This window comes from Mirounga leonina, unplaced genomic scaffold (genome assembly GCF_011800145.1).
Source record: "Mirounga leonina isolate KUSES-001 unplaced genomic scaffold, KU_Mleo_1.0 Mir_195, whole genome shotgun sequence".
NCBI lineage: Eukaryota > Metazoa > Chordata > Mammalia > Carnivora > Phocidae > Mirounga > Mirounga leonina.
In genome coordinates this window covers 988833-1008220 of record NW_023270490.1, presented here as the reverse complement: position 1 = coordinate 1008220, position 19388 = coordinate 988833, and the positions used below count along the sequence as shown (strand labels likewise).

General features: G+C 48.7%; 1 protein-coding gene and 1 long non-coding RNA gene across 2 annotated transcripts in view; one reads left to right on the top strand and one right to left on the bottom strand.

Moving 5' to 3' along the window:
• Positions 1-19388, top strand: part of KCNB1 (potassium voltage-gated channel subfamily B member 1) — a 99394-nt gene that overhangs the window by 36230 nt on the left and 43776 nt on the right. The gene's annotated exons all lie outside the window — the stretch shown is intronic.
• The window catches only part of LOC118023955, a 105860-nt gene continuing 99667 nt past the window's right edge, over positions 13196-19388 (bottom strand). Inside the window, exon 7 of the long non-coding RNA XR_004682956.1 lies at positions 13196-16188. This is a non-coding gene — a long non-coding RNA (uncharacterized LOC118023955). The remainder of the gene's footprint in view (positions 16189-19388) is intronic.

Sequence of the window (19388 nt, the reverse complement as noted above, 5' to 3'; positions counted from 1 at the left end):
TCCAGCCCCACTGGCCTATTGCTCTTACCTCAGGGCCTTTGCACTTGCTGCTTCTCCTGGTGCTATTCCACTAAGCATCTGTGGCTCCCTCTATCTCTTTATTCAGATCTCTGTTCAAATGTCACCTCCTCAGAGTGGCCTTCCTGGGCCATAGTACCTCTCCTCTGCCATCTAAAGCAGCTCCATCCCCATCCACTACACTATTCCCTTCCTGCTTTATTTTTCTTATCATCATGAGTCAAATTACACTTTTATATGTTCTCTTGTCTCCTCCTTGTTAACTTCCTGACAAGGTAGAGACTTTTTTTTTGTTTGGCTCACTTGGCTCATAAAAGACACTTTACAAACGTATTCTCTCTACCTATACATACATACAGCAGCTTTGTTGAGATATTACGGGGGGGGATGTATAATCACCCATTTAAAATGTACAGTTTGGGCGCCTGGGTGGCTCAGTCGTTGAGCATCTGCCTTCGGCTCGGGTCATGATCCTAGGGTCCTGGGATCGAGCCCCGCATCGGGCTCTCTGCTCAGCGGGAAGTCTGCTTCTCCCTCTTCCTCTGCCTCTCCCCACTGCTCCTACTCTCTATCTTTCTCTCTCTCTCTCTCTCTCTGTATCTCTGTGTCTCAAATGAATAAATAAAATCTTTTTTAAAAATAAAATAGGGGCATCTGGGTGGCTCAGTCATTAAGCGTCTGCCTTCGGCTCAAGTCATGATCCCAGGGTCTTGGGATCGAGCCCCACGTCGGGCTCCCTGCTCCGCGGGAAGCCTGCTTCTCCCTCTCCCACTCCCCCTGCTTGTGTTCCCTCTCTCGCTGTGTCTCTCTCTGTCAAATAAATAAAATCTTTAAAAAAAAATAAAGTGTACAATTCCATGCTTTTTAGTACATACAGAGTGTGCAGCCATCACCATAATCAATTTGGAACATTTTTATCACCCCCAAAAAGGAACCCCATCTCCATTAGTAATCACTCCACATTTCCCCACCAGCAGATATCCCTGTTCTAGGCAACCACTAACATTTTTTCTGTCTCTTGGACTTACCTCTTCTGGACATTTCATACAAATGAGTCATATAATATGCAGCCTTTTGCATCTGGCTTCTTCCACTTAGCATAACGTTTTCAGGGTTCATCATGTAGCAGTACTTTGCTTCTTTTTTATGGCTGAATAATATTCCACTGTAGGGATAGCACACTTCTTTTTTTTTTTAAAGATTTTATTTATTTATTTATTTATTTATTTATTTATTTATTTATTTGAGAGAGAGAGAGAGCATGAGGAGGGGGGAAGGTCAGAGGAAGAGGCAGGCTTCCCGCTGAGCAGGGAGCCGGACATGGGACTCGATCCCGGGACTCCAGGATCATGACCTGAGCCAAAGGCAGTCGCTTAACCGACTGAGCCACCCAGGCACCCGGGATAGCATACTTCTTGATTCTCCTTCATCACTTGATGGATATTTGGGTTGTTTCCACTTTGGGTTATTATAATGTTGCCGTGAACACTTGTATCCAGTTTTTGTGTAGACATAGGCTTTTATTTCTCTTGGGTATCAACCTAGGAGTGGAATTGCTGGGTCATATGGTAACTCTGTGTCTGGCCTTTTGAGGGACTGACAGACTCTTCCAAAGTGGCTGCACCATCTTGGAGTTCTGCATCCTGGCCAACACTTGCTGTTGTCTGGTTTTTTACGCTAGCCATCCTACTGGGTGTGAAGTTCCTGGTGCTTTGGATTTGCATTTCCCTGTGAATCCAATGACGTGCTGTGAGGTGAGGGCTCCATACAGGGGTCAGCTACCCTCTGGGTGACCCTCAGGCTGTTGTCCAGGGCCGGGCAGCCTCCTAGGTCAGGCCAGGCCAGCCCTCCATGCTGACTCAGTTGGCTGGTGGCCAGCTGGGTGGGAAGAGCCCTAGTGGGAGCCAAGCCTGACACCCTGGGCGGGTCTGGGCCACTGACCGGCAGCTGTGGCCCGCATTTCAGGGCTCAGCTCTAGGAACTGTGACATCACTGCGGTTCCCTCACCAGCATCACAGAACTCTGGGAGGGTCTCCCCTCCTTCCTTCTGCTCCCCAGCTTTTGCGGGGGCTGCCGTACCTCCTTTGTCCAGGTGAGGAAAGCAAGGCTCAGAGAGGTGATCTCCGGGCCCCCTGCACACCAGCTGAGCCCTGTGCTAACTCTGGGGTCCAAAGTGACTGAGACAAAGGGCCAGCCCAATGGAGCTCACCCTCTAGTGGGAGAGACAGGCAGCACCAAGTAGACAAACATGCAAGATAATTTCAGGAAGGGGTGAGTGCAGTGAAGAAAAACAAAGGGAAGGGGATCCAAGTGACACGTGGAGGGGCTGCCAGTTTAGATGGTAGTAAGAGTGCTGGTCACTTTTGCGGTGTTCACTGAGGGTCGGGCGCGGTTCGAAGCACTTTCCAGATCTTACCAGGTGAGGCAGTCAGGGAAGGCCTGTTACAGGAAAGACACATCCTGCTCCCGCAACACACACATGCTTTGTGGTCCTTGAATTTAAACCAGAAAAATAAGTAGCCACGTAAATAGCTACATGAGGGTGCTCTGGAAATAGAAGCAGCAAGTGCAAAGGCCCTGAGGTGGAAATGCCTTTGGTAGATTCTAGGAACACTAGGGAGTCCAGTGTGCTGGCCTGGAGTGAGTGAAGGGAGGGTGTAGGAGGTGAAGTCAGCAAAGTTGGAGGAGGCACAGATCAGGGTGCGTGACCTTCCAGGTCGAATAGTGGCAGAACTCAGGTTCTAACACAAGCCTCAGGACTCAGCCCAGCACTCTACCGGGGCCATACTCTTCTATTCTGTCACCCACGCTCTCTACTCCATTCCCAGGAGAAGACATCCTAGGGGTCTGTGGGCCTCCTGCCTAGAGGCTGGGAAGAGGCAATAGGACCCACCTTTCCCTTCCCTGCTCTGGTCCAACATCAGCCTTCACTGAAGCCCCACTCTGCCTCTTCTGCCACTTCCTGGCTGTGTGGCCTTAAGCAAGTGACTTTACCTCTCTGTGCCTCAGTCTCCTCCTCTGCCCGAGGAGATAATCCTGGGACCCACCTCAGAAGGTTGGTGTGAGCATTAAAATAAGCGAGGATATATCAAGTGCTTAGACCAGCACCTAGCAGGTACTTGAGAAATTTGGGGATTTTATTATTTTGACTGTTATGATTCCGTTTTATTTTTACTTTTGGCCTGTGATGTTTGCAGTTGGCAGGGGTGGGGGAGCTGATGGTCAGCATAACTTGGAGGCAGGGGTCACTGTGTCCGGGGGAAGTTGGAGGAGGGAACAGGGAAAGGGTCCAGGGCACAGACCCTGGGGAGGGAGCCAGCCCACCCACCGGGTGGCCAGCCTGGCCCAGATGTCCACTGGGAGGGCCAGGGGTCCTCTGACATTGCAGACCAGACACTAGAGCAATGAGCGAGCGAACCATAAGTGGGTGGGCCTGATGGGCACCTGCTACGTGCCAGGGACTGCGGTAGACCAGAAGGTCGCGCATCAGGGCAGTTCCCTGCCCCCCAACTACCACACCCACTGTGAGCCTTGGCCAAGGACGTCGGACTCCTGCAGTAGCACTGGGCTCCCTGCTCAGAAGGGCCCCACGCTTTGTTTAATACTCTGCTGTCACTGTCTTGAAACTCGATAATTGCTGAACGCGGAGCCCCGCATTTTCATTTTGTACAGGGTTCTGCCAACAGTGTATCCAGTCCTGGCTGACAGAAGCTGGGCAGCCCCCCTCTCTGGCCGGAGCCAGCCCTAATGGATCCTTTCTTTCTGATGGAATTTAGGGACATTATTTGATCTAGCTAGCCTCGTCAAGTGCCTCGTGAGTTTTCTCAGGTCAAGAAAAGCGTTTATCCTTTAGAGGAATGAGAAAGCCCAGCAAGTAGGGAGGGGGGGCGGCCCTGATGGTGCATTTGGCAGGGGGAGCTGAGGAGGTCGTGTTACTCTGTCTCCCCTGAGATTTTCAGATAAATCATGCTTCTGACTCCCAGGAGCCCAGAAACTCCTGGAAAGGAAAGGAAGTAACACCCCTGTTTACCACTTTGTGTCAAAAGCTTCCACTGATGTTATTTCACTTAAATGTCACTATTATTAATTATTATTGTTTGCCTTTTTTGAGCAGGATGAAACTGAGACTCCATAAAGCAGGGCTGATTGCTTAAGGTGCCACGGTTAGGGGCGGAAGGGGAGGAGATAGAGAAAGAGAGAAGGGATTGGAGGCACGGGAGAGGAGGGGGCAGCAGAAAGCAGGACGATGGGATGAGTTTCCTGGGCCCTGGGGCACTTTTGTTTTTCTCCATAAAAAATATTTAAGCTTATATTTTATAGCTGCATTGGCATAAAGACAAATATAATCATACTACCTATTAAAACATTTTCTGCAGTCTAAAAGTTCATTCCCGGGCCCCTGGGTGGCTCAGTCGTTAAGCATCTGCCTTCGGCTCAGGTCATGATCCCAGGGTCCTGAGATCGAGCCCCACATCGGGCTCCCTGCTCGGCGGGAGGCCTGCTTCTCCCTCTCCCACTCCCCCTGCTTGTGTTCCTGCTCTCGCTATCTCTCTCTCTCTGTCAAATAAATAAATAAAATCTTTAAAAAAATAAAATAAATAAAATAAAAGTTCATTCCCCCCCTTCTAATTATAAAAGATATGAAAACATTGGGGAGGGGACCCCAGGTATCTGTGAGTTCTAGGCTCAGTGTCTCCTGTGCCTGACGGGGAGAGGCAGGGAGGGAGGAAGAAGGCAGAGGAGGAAGGCAAGGGACTGTATCACATATCAAAGCCATCAGGCCTGTAATGAAAAATGATGGGCACTGTTACCTTTTGCTGCCGTTAATGCAGCTATTTACCCCTAGTAAAGCGACCTTAATTTACAAGGCATTATGACTAACACCAGATGATTATGGCCATTAATATTTATGGTTGACAATCCCAGAAGGGGACCTGGGTGCTAATTGGCACTCCTCTCTGTGCGTCTTTTCTCAATGAGGCTTCCAATTTCTGCTCTGTTCTGGGTTTTAGCCTCTCAGTTTCAAAGGGAAATATTGCGTGGGGCATTTCCTTATTTCTGGCTGATTCTCATTTCATTGCTTTATTTCCTCCGGATTGTGTAAGCAGCCTAGAAACACGCGGATGTGCTGGGGACTCCGACAAAGGGCTGGGTCATGGCTGAGGGGAAGCTGGCTGCGTAAGCTGCAGGGAGAGTCTGCTTTTGCCCAGAGGAAGTGAAGGGGAGGGCGGGCGCTGGGGAATGTGTACATTTGCCCAGAATCAGAGCCCCGCTCAGACACCCACGCCTTCCTCTGTCTCTAATCAAACATTTTCTGGTCTTTTTACATAAGATGGGATCTAAACCAACCCCCCACCCCCAACGCCCCATCTCTGGTTTGGTTGAACACATGGGGGTGTTTGGGGCATCTGCCTTTGGGGGCCAGATTGGAGAAGGCAGATCACACTCCTCCCCCTTCTTGCCTTAGGTTTTGGGGGTGCCGGGAGCTGATGTTGCCTGAGCTGAGAAAGGAGATGTACTTGTCATCTCTGCATTTGAGATGGAAGATCTGTTTACAAATGGCAATGTGTTGCCATGGCCACCAAGGGCTTCCTTCTGAGAGACGGGGGAGGGTGCCCTGCCTGGGGTCCCTGCGTGGCCCTGCCCACTCACCTCATGCCCCATCGACTGGGGCTGGGTTGCAGTCTCAGAATGCCTTTGGGGCTAGGCAGGCCTGTACGTGAGGGCCCTGGGGTGGAATGGAGCACTGGTATCCCTACCGAAGGGACAGTCGCCAGCCAGCTCTGGTGAATGGCTGCCATGCAGAAAAATGGGTACAGTGTCACCAAGCCTTCTGATTACCTAAGAGACTTGGGAAATTTGGATAATAAGCACATTATCCCAATTATTTTTATTGTTGGCAAAGAAGGCAAATAATACATTTTTTTTAAGAACTGAGTGGGCCAAATAAAACATGTTCATGGGCGGCCCTTTTGGCTGCCATTTTGCAATCTGAGCAGGGCATGTCACTGACAAAATGGCGGCCCACTCAGCATCCTTTTGGGGTCACGAGGGAAGGCAATCCAGAAAGACAGCTTTGTAAGGAGGTGGGACCCAAAATAGACTCAGATTTAGCAACTATAACTGATCAGCCAAATCATGTGTCTCCAAATGATCATTCCCAGATCTACCAGTTGGTGTTGATCCAGGTTTAGGAAAGGAGCACAGGGATTCTGGCCTGCATCTGCCCCCAACTTGCTGAGTGACCTTGGACTATGATCTCCCCTTCTGTGTGCCTTGGTCTCCCCATCTGTATAATGATGGAGTCTTGCTGGTGCTGACTGACTGCCCCCCCCCATGCTTATTCCTGAATGTGTCCACCTGTGTGATACCTGGGAATTTCCCGAGTTGGGGTTTCACTGTCAAGAGTGAGTGTCCTCCATCCCATTCACTTATTCTTTAACATCAGAGTGTTGAACAACTACTGTGGCAGATACTGAACTGGGATGGGGATAAAGAAGTGGGAGGGACAGGCGAGGTCCCTGCCATGTGGGCTTACATCCCACTGGAAGAGGCAGGCAAGATGGAGGAGGTCGTCTGCATTTCTGCTCATCCACATGGCCAGATGGTAGGCTTGACTCATTCCCTGGATTGCTTTAACCAATGTCCATCTTTCTAGACTCAGCTGAGCTATTATACCCTCTAAGGAAGCCTTTCCCAACCAATTCCTGCACCAGTTTCCACCTGGCGCCCCCATGACTCAGGATTTGATTCTGATTGGTCTAAGGCAGGGTTTCTCAACCTTGGCACTGTTAATGTCTGGGTCATTCTGTGTTGTGGGAGCTGTCTTGTGCATTGTAAGACATTTAGCAGCATCCATGGCCTCTATCTAGTAGATGCCAATAGCACCACCCCCACCCCATGCACACACACACACGATTCACAATTATTACAACTAAAAATGTGTTCCCTGGTGTCCCCTGGAGGGAAAAATCACCCCTGGGTAAGAATGCTTGTTTGAGACAATCATGGTGGCCCCATCCCTTTTATCAGTGATGGTTTATGCATGGATATCTGATACTACCCACCAAGTCTGCCAGGAAGTTTCTGGGAAAGTTTTCCTCTATCTCAGGAAATGATAGAATGAGAGGATTTTTTTTTTCCTGCTCTTGGGTCTGGTCATGTCTTCATGTGATGGCTAGAGCAATGGCAGCCACCTTGAGTCCATGAGGTGAACCAGCCTAGGAATGGAACCAATTCTCTGAGGATGGTAGAGAAGATGGTAGAGAACTTGGACCCTTGATGGTATTGTTGAGCTACTTGATGATGGGGTAACCCTATTTCAGGACCTTTTGTTATGTGGGATAATAAATCCCCTGCTTGTTTGAACCTCTTTTAGTAAGCATTTTCTACTTCTTAAACCAAGAGCATCCCTCACTGATACATCATAAGTCATACTTATCCCACATTATCAACTTCCTCATAGAATCCTCTCCTATTCCTCAAAAGAAATTAGGTCCCCCTTATTATTCTGAACTTTTCTTTGGTGACATTCATCCCAGTATATGTCAACATTTTATGTGTCTCCTAAGGCCTGTCTTCCTCTACTAGACTGTGAGCTCCATGAGGACAAGGAGTTTGTTTTACCTGTTCTTCCACTGTACCCAGCTACTAACCCACTGCCTGGCACATAGTAGGCCTTCAATAAATAGTTGTTGCATTAATGAGGTTATGAAATAAATGGGGAGAGGATGGATGGATGGATGGACGGATGGACAGATGGACAGACAGATGGAGACACAAAAGGGTGTGTCTTTGCAGGTCTGCCTGTGCACGTTGGTGGGAAATTCTTTCCAACCCATAAACTCCAGGGCTGACCCTAAAGCTTCAGAAGAAGGGAGAGCCTTTCATTTCATTTAGTGCCGAGGAGAGAAAGTCTGTGAAATTACATTATGCAAATGCTTCACAAGGCAGAAACCTTGTCTTCCTTGAACCCCAACATCAGGGTTATTTGAGAAGTGGTTACAGAGTCCATGGTGCATAGCAATACACCAGGCATTAGCAGGATGGAGTCCAGAAAAACAGCCCCAGTCTAGCCTAGAATCCCTGGCAGGTGGGTCCCTAAGAAAGATGTTTGGCTTTGTTCAAATGAAATCTGATGAAATGTGGAGAATCACTCTATCAGCAGCAGATAGGGATGCCCTGGCTGAAGCCTCCACCAGGACAGTGAAGGTCACAGCAAGGGGGACCTTGGGCAAGTCACTTCCTCTTTCTGAGCCTCCGTTTCTTTGCCTGGTTAATGGGGGTGATGATGTCCCTTGCACACAGCAAGGCTGTTGCATGGCTTCCATGAAATATCACAAACAGAGCACCTGGACATGGAGTAATGCCCAGTCATCATACTGGGTTCCTTTTCTCGTCCCTGGTTGGAATATCTGGGAGGGTTGCCTGGAAGAGGTGCCCTGCAGATTCTCATTCCTCTAGAAGCAAGCCCTCAGGTGAATCCTTGGGGCTTGGGGTTGGAATCCTTCCCGAGAAATGCAGGACGACCGCACGGGACTGCCCATGCTGGGGACGTTTGCTCATTTGTGTGTTCCCCCTTCTAAAACTCCGTTGTCATGGAAATGCATCTCTTGGTCTCTTTAAAAACTGGTTTGGTTGGGATATAATTCACATGGCATAAAATTCCCCTGTTTAAAATGTATAATTCAATAGTTTTTAATGGAGTCACAGGGTTGCCCAGCCATCACCACAATCTAATTTTAGAGCATTTTTATCACCCCAAAAAGAAACCCCATACCCATTAGCTGTCATTCCCCATTCCCACTTTGCCTCAGCCCCTGGCAACCACTGATTTACTTTCTGTCTCTATAGATTGGCTTTTTCTGGACATTTCATATCAATGGAATCGCGCATTGTGTGGCCTTTTGTGTCTGGCTGCTTTGCCTCAGCATCGTGTTATCGAGGTTCCTCCATGTTGTAGTGTGTGTCAGCGCTTTATCCCTTTTCATGGCAGGATCCTATTCCATAATATGGGCAGACCACAATTCATCTATTCTTCATCCCTGGATGGACATTTGGATTGCCCCACTTTTCAGCGATAATGAATAATGCTCTTAGGAACAGTCATTTACAAGTTTTTCTGTGGACATACGATTTTGTGTGGCTATCTTGGGTACATGCCCAGGAGTGGAATTGCTGGGTCAGAGGGCAACTCTGTTTAACATTTTGAGAAACTGCTCTCTTAGTCTTCCCCCCCACCCCCCCAAGATTATATAGTAGAATTCAGGCCAGAGCTGTCCTTGGGGCTCAGGCTTTTACCACCTAGCTGCGGTTTCCAAGGTCTCTTTCTCTACCCGAAGATTCTAAGTGATGCCCAGCCCACAGTAAGATGTTGTGGATGCAGATCCCGCCCTTGCCACTTCCAGGCTGTGTGATCTCAGGTAGGCAATTAAACCTCTCTGAACCTCACCTGCAAAATGAGGACAAATGCCATTCCTGGCATGACATGGATATGTCATGACAGTCAAAATCAGGGAATGTATGTGAGGATTATTTGTAAAAGCTGAAAAGAGCTGCAGAGATGTTGTTTATTCATCCAACATGTTATGTATCGAGGGCCTACTATTTGCCAAACATTATGTTATGTGACGGGCATGGAGGTGTGACCAAGGCAGACAAAGTACATGCCCTGCGAGATTTTACCTTCTGGTCTTTTCAGTCGCAGCTTGTGGCCAATGGCTCTAGAGTCTTAAGCAAACCATGCTGCTTTTTCAGGCCTCAGTTTACCCTCTGTAAAATGAGTCAGCCTGATCCATCCAGGTACGGTCGAGTCTCTGCTTCTCCGCTCAGGAACATGGGCATGAACGTACCATACAATGTAGATTTCCAAACTCCAGGCAGCATCTTTGGGGGACAATGAGGGTGGGCTCTCCCTAGATGCTCAGAATAGTCAAAGATAATCTGTCCAGGATGAGCACGTGGACGGGAATGAGCTACCTTCCCCCTCACCTCCACGTCTCTGGGCCTCAATGACACAATCATCCCCGTGCAGCAACCGGCCTCATTGGCATGATTCCATCACATCTGCTGGTCCTTTCCTATAACAGAACCCAGCCTGGTGGTCCAGACCTGGCTGCCAGGCCACAGCTGAGAAAGGGGCCCCCCAGGAGTGTGTGTTCCTCACGAAGAACAAAGATGTAGGCAGCAGCCTAAAATAGACGTGGAAAAACAGTGCTTTTTGTTTTCTCTCTGGAAGGATGACTGAGAGATCCGCCACAGGGGACCCAGAACGTCCGTATTGAAAACACTGTTATTATAAGACAGGCAGGAGAGAGCTGGGAGCCGAGGGTGCTGGTGGGAGATAGCAGCACTCTCACCCCTTACGCACTCCACCCTGGGGTTAGGTCCTGAGAGAACCTTGAGCCAGACTTGATATCAAGGCTGATTCTCACTCGCCCATCCCCACCTCACTGCTAACTGTGATCATGTCTCTTCCCTTGCTCCAAAATCTTCTGTGGCTCCCCGTTACCCTCAGAAGTTGAAGTGATTTATCAAGATATTAAGGGCCCTTCAGGTTCTGGTCCCAAAGGACTTTGCTGGCTTCTTCCCACGCCAGACTACATACTGGCAGTCCTTCACCTCGCCGACATTTTCACACCTCTGGGCTCTTGTTTCTCCAGTGCCTTCACCTAGAATGCCTGGATGAGTCCAGAAACTCAGTTCTGATTGAAGCAAACCTGTCGCTACGCTCTACTCCTTCCATCCCAAACCAAAGACCTGAAAGACCTCAGATTCGAGGCCCGGATTATAAGCACAGACTCCTGGAGGCTGTATGTGGCCACATAAATGAATGCAGAGGGCCACATAGGGCCTGTGAAAGGCCGGAACGCTCAGGCCTGGTCGAAACAGGTGACCACTACTCAGCCCCATCCGGTCACTGTTAACATAGGCACGAATGTGGAGCTTGATCTTCCAGTTTTTCAAGAGAAGTGGAAAAGTGGCATTTTAAAGTGCAATCTCCCAAATTTTATAAATGTTAGCAACTAATTCAGTTTTTTCAAAAACACTATTTAGACAAAACAAAACATATCTGTGGGCCATATTCAATTTATAAGTCACTAGTTTTCAATTTCCCTCTCCTTGTTACCAATGGAAGAAACTAAGTCACGATCTGTGTATATATAGGTGTATATATTTGGCCATATCCCTGGGGCTGGATTAGGGGCTTTCTCCTAGGCCGGTCTTGATGATAACTCTCTGAGACGTGTGTAGAGACCTAAAGGGAGTGAGGCAGTCAGGCTGTGGCTACCTGGGGGCAGAATTGTCCCGGCAGATAGAACAAGTGCAAAAGCCCTGGGGCAGGAAGTGCCTGATATGTTCAAGGTACAGCAGAAGGCTAGTGAGCTAGAGTGGAGTAAGAGAGGGGAGAGTGGAAGGAGATGAGGCTAAAGAGATAACCAAGTTCAGCTCTTCCATAGGGCCCAGAGGACCCTGAATTTAATTCAGAATGAACAACTGAGAGGACAAATTGATGAACGAATGAGTGAGTGAGTGAATGAATGAATGAATGAATGAATGAATGAATGAATTACAAACTGCTTTCACTGGCATGTTCATATTTGCTGTGGGGGTGTGGGAGTGGCTGATTGGTCATGTTCTGAAGTCTTCAGAATTATCCTGGAAGATAGATCTGTGGTTAACATCCCAAGCTGCCTTCAGTCTTCAGCTGTTGTAATGGTGCTTGGTTAGAAGCCTCAGATGGAGAGGGGTCTTTGTGAAAGTGGGTATGTATGAGAGAGACAGACAAACCAAGAGGAACCAAGGCAAGAAAAGCTGGCACTCACCAAAATAACCCTCAAGTCAAGTACCCTCATCCCAGCAAGCCAGAGATATCAGGCCTCCATGGGCGGACTCTGAGCTCACCAACATGCCCACGAGACTTCCTTATCACCAAGTCCTCACGACCCCCGCAGCAACCCCCAGTGAACCCGCTGGTGATGGCGTGTGGCAAGCCTGCCACTGTCCTTGGCCACACTCGGCCATGAGACTATTTTCTGCCTCGATTCAGGCGCTGGCATCCCAGCTGCCGGCAAGCGAGTCGGGTGGGGTTGCCATGGCGACCCTCGGGCATGGATTCCCAGAGATGCTCCCTGCATCCTCCAAGCCTGCCATTCTGATTGCTGGGGGAGAGCGTGACTCACCGTTAAATATATCACGGCCGTCCCAAATTGGCTGCTCAGCCCCAGCAGCCGGATGTGGGGACAGGCAGCATCTGGGGGTGTGTGGGGTTGGGAGGCTGAGAGGTACGACCTTCTGTGTATCTTTGGAGCTTTCCGCTCTCATCACTCTCAGCTGATGCCTTCACCAATCCCCCTCCTCGGGTCTCCTGCCTTTCCCAATCTGTCTGGGTTTCGATCCCAGCTCTGTCACTTGCTAGCCATGTGACCTTGAACAAGAACATTCTGTTCTCTGGGACTCAAAGTCCTCATCTGTAAAATGGGGGTGATGTGAGTGCCCACTGTCAAGAAATGCAGAGGGTCTGAGATTTTATTTTGCTTACAAGCTAATGGGTGAGCCTGCCTGTTTCATGGGAGCTGGCAGAAAACACGAGACTCTTGGGTCAGAGACAAAGGGCTTTATTACTCACAGCATAGCAGGTGGCATGAGTTCATGTTCACATGGGTTCTCTCTGCTCCTAAGTTTCATGGGGACACTGCAAAACAGCTCATATAGATGCCTCACCACCTGGATTTGCCACAACTAGGGATCCTCAAGCTTAGGAAACCCCCAGTCTTATAAAGGGGCTCCTGGCAAACCTGCCCAGCCTTTGCCCTGGAGAGAGATATTCTTTATTACACTGGTCAGGAAACAACTCTGCCCTCTGCTGCAAAGGGAGATACAGTTGTTCTCTTCTAAGGCTGTTTGCTATACGACAGTCTTGAGAAGATCATCCAGAACAAAGCTCTCCATGTCTCTTGCTCAGAAGACATGCAGACTTCAATGGGGCGCCTGGGTGGCTCAGTCGTTAAGCGTCTGCCTTCGGCTCAGGTCATGATCCCAGGGTCCTGGGATCGAGCCCCGCATTGGGCTCCCTGCTCCGCGGGAAGCCTTCTTCTCCCTCTCCCACTCCCCCTGCTTGTGTTCCTGCTCTCGCTGTGTCTCTCTCTGTCAAATAAATAAATTAAATCTTTAAAAAAATAAATAAAACGGCTTTATTGGGGAATAATTTTTATACCATAAAACCCATTCATTTTAAGTGTGTAATTCAATATTTTTTAGTAAATTTACAGAGTCGTGCAGCCATCACTATAATCCAATTTCAGAACATCTCCAAAAGAAACCTTATGCCTATATCCATTCACTCCCCATTCCCGCTCCCCAGCACCTCCAATCTATGTTCTGTCTCTGTGGATTTGCCTCTTCTGGACTTCTCATAGAAATGGGGTCCTACGGTATGTGGCCCTTTGTGTCCGGCTTCTTTCACTCAGCATCATGTTCTGCAGGTTCAGCCGTGCTGTAGAGTGTATCGTAGTTTACTGCTTCTTATTGTGGAGTAGTATTGTCCAGACAGACCACGGTTTGCATCCAGTCACCTTCACTAGGTTCCTGAAAGAATTCTCCAAGATAATGTTGATGAAGGCTTTCGGGGCACTGTCAGTTAGGGAGAGGGCAATGACTGTCAGTCGCTCAGAACCCTCTATTTGTGTTTCTTGGGCATTGTCCTGTTGTCATGGGCCTCTTGGGAGTTCTAGCTAACTGAAAATCAGAGAGAGGGACAGTTTGGTAGACAGAGTTTTAGAGACTTTTTGAATCACATGACAAACCCACTTCCATGGAGCCAGGCCAAGCCCTAGAAAAAGAGGCATTCACAGAGATTTTATAGGCTGCCTTCCTCCACCTCTTCCCAGTTTCATCTCCATGGCAGCCCCACACAATCATTAAAAGAGCAGAAGGAAAGGTTTCTGGTGCTTTCCTATACAGTGGCCTTGTTTCCTTGGATATTCCAAATAGGATGATAGCTACCAGATAATTCCATGAAAAATATCTAAAATCCTGAATTAAGGGAAATCATCTAGTCTCCACCTTTGTCCCCTTCACCCCTGATCACAGAGGATCTAGAGGTGTGTTTGGTTGATGGAGGATTCTATCTCAAATAGGGAAGAGCCCAAGACTATTCTTAACTATTCCAGTTATGAGATTGGGGAGACATTGGGTGGGGGGGGCAGGCGGTCAGCAGATGAAGTTTTGCAGCCTGATTTATTAGCCTTTCTTCAAATGACAGGCCCTTCTGTTATTAAAATCCTACATCTGGATCTGGGGTTCCTGTAAGACCCAGGAATTCCTTCCAGTTTGGGAAGGTTACCTATTACTGTGTAATAAGCCACCTCCAAAATGTAGTGGCTTGAAACAAAATCATTTTATTTACGCAGCATGTGCAAGGCCGGGGCGGGGGGGTAGTTCATTTCTGCTCCACACAGGATGTCCGCTGGGGTAGCTCAACTGGGGCTTGCCTGCATGACATAGTGTCGTTCCTGGTGGTCTGTTCCTCTCCGTGGGGTAGCTTGAGCTTCCTCAGCATGGCAACTGGGTTCCAAGCGTGGTCATCCCAAGATACAGGAAGTAAGAGATGCCAGATTCTCAAAGTTTGGGCCCTGAAATTGGCACCACGTTGTTTCTGCCATAGTCTACTGAACAAGCAATTACAGAGCCCAAATTCAAGAGGAAGGGGCATAAAGCTTGCCTCTTGATGGAGGAGTGGTGAGCAATGTGTTTTAAGACCCACGTGGCTGGGAAGTTTTATCAGTAGGTCGAGAGGTTTTGGAGGAAAATGCTGCCCAGGACTATTAAACCATAAGGGCCCATCCCAGAACAAGACATTCCTTACCATTTCATATTGGCCAAAGTTGGTTTGGGCCAAATTTTATCTTGCCTCACAGGCCAAGCCTGAAGCAAGACCCTACCCTGCCGGTTCTATGCCCCCAGGCCAGTGTCCATGCTCCCCACCCCCAAGGAGCCATGTACTTGGAAATCCAGGATTTCTTGCCCAGCCTTGGGTCACAGTGTCTTCTCAGAACAGGGAAGACCCACACGGGGGTTGGGACAGTGCACAGGTGGTTGCTGTAGGCCCCTAAGCCCCTGCTTTAATGGAATCCAGAGAAGGCTTTCCAAACGCAATTTCCCTTGCCTTTCACCAAAGCTTGTAGGAGAAAATGGCCAGAGCAGTCTGGATATCTTCCAGGAACACACCAACAGTGAGTCGTAACCCCAGCCCGAACTCAGAGTGCTGCAGGACTGGCTGGCTTTGCCGTTTGGATGACCTAGAGTTCTTATTTTTTCAGGCTCTGGTCAGCAGGCCTGTGCTTATCTGCATGGGCTGTCTTAGCAGCGGATTGCCTGCACCAGGGTCCTTTGAGGATCTTGTCTTGGATTTGGGGAGAGAAGACCAGGGTTTGAGTGCCGACTTCTCCTTTTAGTGGCTGTGGGACATCAAGCAAGGCATTTCACTTCTCTGAGCCTTGGTTTCCTTTTCTTGCCGGCAGGGATCGAATTCAAGGATGTCTTGAGGTTTGAGTAGACAAAGTACCTAATGCAGTCCACAGTGCCTCATCCCATAATAGCTGCTTAGTTAATGGTAACTACCATCATGAATGATTATTTTCTGCATAATAATGAGTTTTTTGGAAATGGGAGCCACCCCAAGGGAAGCCAACTTTACATAAGATCTCATCTGCTATTTACAAAGACATAATCCCTAGTTCCCCTTTGCTTCCTTGTAAACCACGCATTTGGAGATGGATTTCGCTCTACAAATTTTACCTTGAGCTCCAGAAAGTTCTCATTGTGTTTGTTGGACTGTCTTGAGGAAGCAGAGTGTGTTTTGCCTCCGGTCACAAAAACACAGTGACCGGAACTGCTGCACGGATTCGGACATGTGGCCAGCAGGTAAACCACCCGACCCCAGTGGAGAGCTGGGTTTGCATTTCTTGGAGAGAAAGATCCATTAGGCATTTCAGAACCTGTTGCCCCAGTCAGAGCCCTGTGGAGTTCATCTGGAGACCTGGAATCCACACGTTTGTTCTTCCAACAAATCTTTATTTAGTATCTACTGTACACCAGCCCCTTGCTAGGCACTGAGGATATAACTGTCGAGAAGAGGACCAAGACCCCACAGTTCATGAAGCTTGTGTTCTAGAAGGGAGGGAAGAACAATAAACAATAAGATTAAATACATAATATCTACCCAAAGACGTAATATGTTAGAAGTAGGGGTATAGGTATTAATCAGGGCAGGTGCCATTTGAAATAGAGGGGTCAAGGAAAGCTGTTTTGGGAATGTGACACTTGAGCAGAGACCTGAAAGGTGAAGAAAAGAGAGAGGCATAGGAGAATAGCAAGTGCAAAGGACCTGAGGCAGGAGAGCGCCTAGTATGTTTCAAGAGCAGCAAGAAGGCCAGTGTGGCTGGAACGGAGTGAGGCAAAGGAGGAGTGGAGAGGGGTAGGCCAAAGAGGTGAGGGGCCAGGCCATACAGGGCCTCATGGCCATTGTTAGGGCTACGGCTTTGGTTCTGAGTACACTGGGAAACATGGGGGTGTTTTGAACAAAAAAGAGTTAAATGATGTGGCTTGGGTTCTAGAAGACCCCTCTGGAGGAATGTGGAAAATGGAGTGTGTTTTATTGTGCGGAGGTGATTGTGTTCCTCCGGAACGAAAGGGTGGCGGCCTGGCCGCAGGCTATCTGAGCGGAGAGGTGGGCATGTGTGTGTCAGATAATGCTTGGAGGCAGATCTGACGGGTCTCGCCGAGCCTAGAGATATTCTGTGATTCCCTGTTGCTGGTGGCTCTCACGCTTCCCCTGTCACCAGGCTAAGCAGGACAGCTGGCTAGACATCTGGTCTCTGCCCACCTGGCAAGAAGGGGCCTCTCGGTGCCCTGGGACCAAGACCCCAAGTGAGGCCTGCCCTGGTTTCCTCCAGGTAGTGTCTCCGAGAGAGCCCTGGACTGGAAAACCCTACCGTTTGTGACATTCCCCCGCCATGTGACCTTAGCCAAGTCCCTTTCCCACTGTGGATCTCAGCTTTCCTGTCTGGAAAATGGGAAATATGAAGCCAACCCTGTAGCCTCCTAGAATAGTAGTGAGAATCAAGTGAGATGAAGGTTGGACATGAGCTTTGAAGGCAGCAGAGGGTGACGTTCATATCGGGTCAAGGTCTTCTACATGATTAGTAGGGCCATTTGATCATTTCCACTGGGAAACTTTGACCTTGGTTCAGGTCAGGCCACGGCCACGGCTAATCAGCATCTCTCACTTTGATGTAGTGGCTCAAAGGTCTGGGACTCGGATTTGGACAGAACTGGTAGAGCTTCTGGCTCCATACTGTGAGGGGCTGTTTCCAGAAGAGGCAGCTAAAAAACCAACACGCAGTCCCCCCAGTCTGTAGCAAGACCAGCCTTAGAAGCTGGGAATTCCCTTTGCCCACATTCAGCAGGACCCACATTCCCAGCGGCAGGCCTGGCCCTGCCTCTGCACCCTGGTGAAGTCATCACGGTCCCCTAGGAGCAGCTAAATGTGGAACTGTGGATTTGCTCTTCCTCTCCTCTGAGCCTCTCTGCTCTCTCCCTGAAGAGAACTGGGACAGGATCCCCTCAGACCAAGAGAAGCCTGGGACGCTGCTATTTTTTGAGGCTCCTGGAATATTAATTTGTTTAAAAACAAACAAAACCAGGGGCACCTGGGTGGCTCAGTCGGTTAAGCGTCTGCCTTCGGCTCAGGTCATGATCCCAGGGTCCTGAGATCGAGCCCCACATCGGGCTCCCTGCTCGGTGGAGAGCCTGCTTCTCCCTCTCCCTCTGCCTGCCTCTCTGCCTACTTGTGCTCTCTCTATATCTGTCAAATAAATAAATAAAATCTTAAAAACAAACAAACAAAACAAAAAAGAAGACATCCCTAAAATTATGGTACACTTAAAATATTAAATTGAACAAATTCATGCTTTTGACCCACCATTACAATGGAATATAAGTGTGAGGTGCACAAGATTACCACGGGATTTGTATTATTTATCTATCTATCTATATATATATATTTAAGATTTTATTTATTTATTTGAGAAGGAGAGAGTGAGCAAGAGACAGAGAGAAGGAGCAGGGGGGAGGGGCAGAGGAAGAGGGAGAAGTAGACTCCCCGCCGAGCAGGGAGCCTGACATGGGGCTTGATCCCGAGATTCCGGGATCATGACCTGAGCTGAACGCAGATGCTTCACCGACTGAGCCATCCGGGTGCCCTTTATACATATATTTATATTTGAGATTCATGGTGTTCTCTCAAAGCGAGCCAGTGGGAGGATGCCAGGGTGGTGTGGTGTGATGAACTTCATCCCCGTCACCGTGTCCCTGTTTGTTTGGGTAACCCATTTAGAGATAAGGTCAAAATCCTAAAAATATTGGGATGTCAGTTTTTTGAATAGGTGATATATTTTCCGAGTATAAAAGGCACAGAGTTCAAAAGAGCACACAGTGAAAAGTCCTTCTCCTGCCCCTGTTCCCAGTCCTCCCATCCAGAGGCAGCCACTGTTCCCGATTTCTTCTGACCCCTTCCAGAAATAATTTATCCATATATAAGCAAATCCAAATCCCTCTATGTGTATAGTCTTTTTTCCTTGTTTTATTGAAAAGGGAACTGGCTATACATAATGTTCTCATCTTGCTTTGTTTGCTAACCACAGATCTTGGGAATTATGCCCTATTTTTGCATATTGAGCCACCTTGTTCTCTTTCACAGCTGCTTCATATGTCTTTGTGTGGATGGCCCACTGTTGATTTAACTGTTCCCCCTGTTGGTGGACACTGAGGTTGTTTCCAAACTTTCTAATCTAGTAAACAGTGGTGCAGTGAGCAACCTTATGTCCATATCATGAAAACTCTTGTTTAAGACCCTTAGGGATTGTGAGGTCTGAGAGGAATGGCCCCTCTTTTCCACACTCCCAATCCCTTCCAGGAAGCTGAGGTTTGATTAAGGATAGCATCACAAAATGGGGGAAGAACATCCCAGGCAGAGGGGACTGCCGTGCAAAGGCCCTGGGGCAGAAATGAGCTCAATACAGTAGGAGAACAGCAGGAAAGCCATTGTGGCTGGAGTGGAGCATGTGAGGGGATGAGTAGCATGAGATGAGGGAGTAGCATCTCCCTAGGAGATGAAGTTAAAGAGGCCATGGGGCGGGGGGCACACTAGTGGGCCATGGTGAGGGGGGAGTCAGTAAATGCAGCCACATCTATGACAACGGAAAAGACATCACGTTCCAGGAGATAGGCATGGCCCTCTCCTGACCTCTGGTTACTGGAGAGACTGGGGGCCCCTTAGACCTTTCCCCAAGGTCACCCACAGAAAGGAA